Here is a 5,346-nt window from a genome sequence, read left to right on the forward strand (position 1 = left end):
TGAGCCACCTCCCCGGGGACAGGAGCTGGCGCCGGGCCTGGCCAGGGTGCCGGCTCCGGCCTTGACTGTCTGCCAGGATTCGAGGCCGGGAAGCCCGGCACAGGGGGCTTTCTCCCCAGCTTAGTAGCTTTTCAGAGAAGACTGCTCAGCGTCCGAACGTGACGACAGTGTGGGCCCTGCCTGGGAGCTGGTTGTGATGGGAACGTGCCTCAGGTCAGTCCTGTCTGACCTGCCCGTGGCCACTGTGTGGGGAGCTTGTCACAGTTGGAGGGCAGGGGGATCATTTGAGCTTAAACATGTTGGTACCACGTAGAAACGTTTTCTCCTTTCTCTCTCAATGAAGTTCCTTGATACCCCACATTCTCCAGTCCTTTCATTTGGGAAGTGAGTTGGAGAGAATTGACAGATTTGAAGCTACCATTTCAGCCTTCAGAGCGGGTGACCTGCGTCAGGCTCTGCCCGGGTCATGCTTGACCCCCGGGAGGTGTGGGGGGGCAGTAAAGACAGGGAGATCTCCACAGAGAGTCCGGTCCCATGTCCCTCCCTGCCCCATGCTGTGAAAAAGTAAGGGGACTTCTTGATACTGGTGCCGTGTGGGGTGCTCACGTGGGTGGCGGCCAGCCCTCTTCCCTGCTCATAAGACAGGATACACTCACCAGCCACGTGCTCAGCGCCAAACTTTGGGACCAGGGCCCCATCGGAGCCCAGAAAGGTTCATGGTTTGCACTGGTCTTCAATCATTCTAGAACCTTCTATGAGCTATCGGGTGGGAGTGGGGGGCAGTCACTGACCGCCATGCACTGTGCAGTGGCATCTCTCTGGAGACCGCTAGGTCTCTAGTGGCCAAACAGCCCAGCTGCAGAGCGGGTGGCTCCCCGAGTCAGCTCACTTGGGGCAGGAAGGCGGAGGACAGCTTCTTCACAGAGTTGAGACCCTCGCAGACCCTGCCCTGGGTCCCTTATTGGGCATTCAGATGTAGGCCTGGCTGGAGCTCCAGCCAGTCCTGTTGCATGTGAACAGCTCGTGGGCTTGCAAGCCTGGTGGTCTGCTCCATGGGGGCCTGTGAGGAGCCTCTGCCCTGACAGGCTGGGCTGTAGAGCACCCGTGTGTGGAGCCTGCAGGATGTTCCGCCAACACAGCCATGTGGGAAACGCTGCACGCCCAGACCTGTGGGGGGAGGCCTGTGAAGGCCGGGAGAGCCACTCAGCAAAGAAGCCGGTGGCCCCCAGAATCACCCAGTGCTTGCCAGACATTCGACAGTGGGCCCTCCTACAGCCCCGCAGAGCAGCCCTCAGGGACACACTCCATGCCGTGGTCCGTACAATCCCCGGAGCGCACCTTGGGACATGCTGCATCATGTCACGGTCAAGCTGGTGACCCTAAGCTGGGTTTGTCCTTGAAGCTACAACAGGAAGACCATCAGGTTCAGCGTGCCCACCTCCGCTTCCACTGCTTGTGCCACCCACTGGGATGGGGCTGGGAGGGGGCCAGGCTGGGGTGGCTCAGCCACAGGCTGAGGGGTATGATGACTGCTTAACCCTGTATTTGAGGGGGCCGTTCCTGCGTTCGCACGCTCTGCGTCAACAGCAGACATAACGCTGTGCGGACCGTTCTGTCTGTCCTGATGCTCTGGCGGTCTGACCCCGAGGAGCGACGGGCCTCACGGGAACGTCCTAACACGGAAGCATCCACTCCGAGGCTGGCTTCCAGCACCATCCTTTTCCTGAGTAAGTCGGGGAGAGCACAGCCGATAGCCTGTCCTGCTTTGACAGATGTTAAGGAAACTCAGGGCCATTTATCTGTTTGGAGCTGGGGGTGGTGAGGCCCAGGCTGGTCCCAAGGGGCAGAGGATGCGGCGCTCAGTCCAGGAAGCATTGTCTGGGTTATTCCTGTTGAGACTCACGTAGTCTGTACTGTGTCCCCAGTAACCGTGTGTGTGTATATGTGTGTGTGGGGGGGCACAGACATCCGGGGCTGCAGAGAGGGTTCAGCAGGTTCTAAACTGGGCCTAGCGAGGCATCTCGGCTCAGTCCTGTGCCCCTCGCCCTGCTGGCCCCCACCCACAACTCTGTGGACCCTGACTCGCCACCTTCTGGAGGCATGGGAGTCGAGACTGAGCCTTCTGTGGGTTGGCTGCACTCCCTGAGGAAGTGGCCCATGCAGTGGGCTTGCTGGACCTGGGCTTTGTAGGGAACTCAGCCCTCCTTTAGACCTGGGGGCCTGGGAAGTCCTCCTCCCGGGCCGCAGAGGCAGGTGGGCCCCCCGAGGGATTGGCAGACCTTGTCCACGCAGTGGTGTTGGGTGCTTTGCACACCTGACTCCTAGAGGCCTCTAGGTTGAAGTGCCTGCAGGTTGAAAATAAAAGACAGACATCCTTTCCTGGACAGGGGCCTCAGTGGGTAACAGTTACAAAACAGAATGTCTGGGAGCTTCTCAGGAGTGTCACTAGGCTGTGGGAGGGATTCCGTGGTCCTGACCCCAGAGCCACAGGTACCTGGGATGGAGAAGTTGCCCCCAAAGGACCAGAGCCTCTGTGGCTCCTCACCGGGAGGGTCTGGGGACCTTCAAGCTGACCCAATTCAGATGGGCGCGGTTGGCGCCCAGCCACCCGCAGGGCTGTCCCTTGCTGCGTTTCTAGAAAAGGATAGCTCTGCTGGGGAAGGGAAGGGAAGCGGCAGCCAGAGACGCTCCGTTCTCTCGGGGCCCCACTCGGAGGGAGCCGCCCAGCATGTCCGGGTCCGAGCACCCTGCCTGCCCATTCCAGAGCAGTCATCCCCTCGCCTGGGAAGCCTGTTAAGACACGATGTCGGTGACCAGCAATTCGAAAGAGGCAGGAGGGGCCTCAGGAGAGGCGGTCTGCCCTCCAGGAGGCAGCACACACCGCGGAAGAGCCAGGGGCTCCCGCCTGACACCTCCGTCCACGGCGCTCCGCCAAGAGCAGAGAGGGCGCATCACAGAGGCACTGATTTATTCAGTTCAATCCCGGGCAACTGTGTGAAAAACCCGCACACAGGACAGGGGTGATGTTCACCGTATGTGATCTCCAGTGTCATGCATAATGAATTAATCAGCGCGAGACAGGTAACTGCTGCTGCTGAGCCCTGATGCGCTCAGACTCACGAGCTCTGAGCCTCACCAGACTTTCCTAGAAGACACGAGAATACACTCTGCCCTTGCAGTTTCTAAAATAGAAACACTTGGGTTTGGAAACTTCTGGTCCGGTACTAAAGGGAGACCGTGTTCCACTTTGGAGAAGGCCTCAGCGACTCTGGCCGCTCAGATCGTGAGCCCCGGGAAGGCCCCGCGCGGAGGAAAGTAGGGCAAGCCCTCGCTGGCTCCGCGGTGGCCTGCGCGGTGCCTCACCCCGAGCGGCCGGACGCCTGGAACGCTCACAATCAGGTTAAACCTCCACAAACTGCCTTTCCGGCTCATCGTCGGCCTCCCCCCAGCCCAGCCCGCCCCGCTGAGTTGTCTGCAGCTCCGAATAGCAGCCGATCCTCCACCTCCCCCAAAGCTATGGGGCTACCCTGAGATTCCCCACAGACCGCCAGGCCCCAGACCCATGGTCCTCTCTGTTCCCACAGAAACTCTGCTTGCCCCATGCTGCTGGGAGCTGGGAGAACACTCTAGAAGAAAGAGAACAAGAACTACACTCTTCTAATCAGCGTTAAAAACACGGGATGTGGCATCTTTGCTACCCGTGCAGCACGGTCACGGGTCACCCAGTGTCTAGCCCGAGGCAGCCAGGCCAGCAGCTCTGCCTGCGGAACGGGCATTAACCACCAGCCCCCGGCTGGCACTGGGGGTGCTTTCCAGTCTGGGGAGCTTGACACGTCTGGCGCACTTGGGGCAGGGACAGCAGATGGCCCAGGAAAGTGAGGCCAGGACGGCCCCTCTCCCAAGGCTCAGGCTAGAGGAAGGGCCTGCTGCCCACTCCCAGCCGTGGGGAGGAGCCAGCCTGTCCCGTCCCAGCTAGGACACACCGTGGCTGTCTTACAGTGACTCGGACACAAAGCAAATACATACGAAGCCAAACAAGCCTTTTCAACAAGGCTCCAGGAGAGCACAGACACGCGCCAGAGAGCAAGCAACGACAGATGTCTGCAGACAGCCAGGACTGCGCCCCGTGGAAGACGCCAGGCTCTCGTCTGGCTCCATGGAACCCAATGTCCGGGCTCCCATAATGTCCCGACACCACGGCGACTCCTGGCACGGCTCCCGCACAGCCCCTTGGCATTTTGGTTATGTGTTAAGGTGTATGTGCTCAACAATGTGTCACACCGCCCGCAGCCGCAGCCGCAGCCAGGCCAGCCAGGATTTCTCGGCACGGGCAACCCAGACCCCACAGAGAGTAAGCTGTCCACAGAAACGCCATCAGAGCATGACGTCCGATGACGGCGGAAACAAGAAAGGCTCCCTCTCCAGGCTGCTGCTGGCCGATGTGGTAAACATGGGTTTTAAAAGCAGCTCGGGGTGCGGGATGCTCACCCCAGGCTGAACCGTAGTACGTTATGTGTGCGGCCCAAGAACACGGGCTCCGGTCTAGTGAAAACATCCGAACCCACATGGCACACGGCCACGGAAATGCGTGAGCTGGGCCCCTGCGTGCGGCCGAGAGGACTGGGGGTCTCGCCCTCCCTGCAGCTGCTGCCCCACATCATTAAAAGCAGATCTTGCATCGCGCCAGGTCAGGCCAACGGGCCTTGTCTAGACAGAAGGTCCCCTAGGCCGCGCCCTCCCGCCTCCTGGGGTCACGGGCAGCAGGGAGACGGGAAGCACGAGCGGCTGTCTGGGCCAGTAGCTTTGGCGGCCATAGCCTGGTGGAGCAGCCGACGTGGGCTCAGAGGCTATTCTGCAGCCCAAAGATCGAGGGCTCTGCACTGTGGGCCCTTTCCCCACCCTGGTGGATTTGCTGGGTCAGCGTGACCGGGGCTCCAGGCTGACTGGGAAGAGCGCACTTGAGCCCAGGGTGCCCCAGAGTACACCCCCTCTCCCCACCTCACACGGGAGGCCCACACACGTGCCTCCCCAGCCCCGTCAGGCCACCATCGGAAGTCTTCTCCAGGGCCGGACCAATCCGAAGCCCGGCTGGGCACCCTCCGCGCCTGCTAAGCAGACCTGGGACCCTGGCTCCTGCCTCTTCCCTGTCAGCCCGGCCACCTAATAGCTCCAAGGCAGGGGAGGGAAGCACCGGGCCAAGCTGTGGGCCTGCACCTGGTCTAATCGCAGCAGGGCAGCACTGTGAGACCCCCCTCAGGGGTCACGGGGCGATCCCTTCTCTGAAAGCCTCAGCCCTCCCCCTCTCTCCCCGCCCCCCCGTCCCCCCCCCCCCCCCGGGCTGCTGGG

The sequence above is a fragment of the Ursus arctos genome, unplaced genomic scaffold (assembly GCF_023065955.2).
Source record: "Ursus arctos isolate Adak ecotype North America unplaced genomic scaffold, UrsArc2.0 scaffold_2, whole genome shotgun sequence".
NCBI lineage: Eukaryota > Metazoa > Chordata > Mammalia > Carnivora > Ursidae > Ursus > Ursus arctos.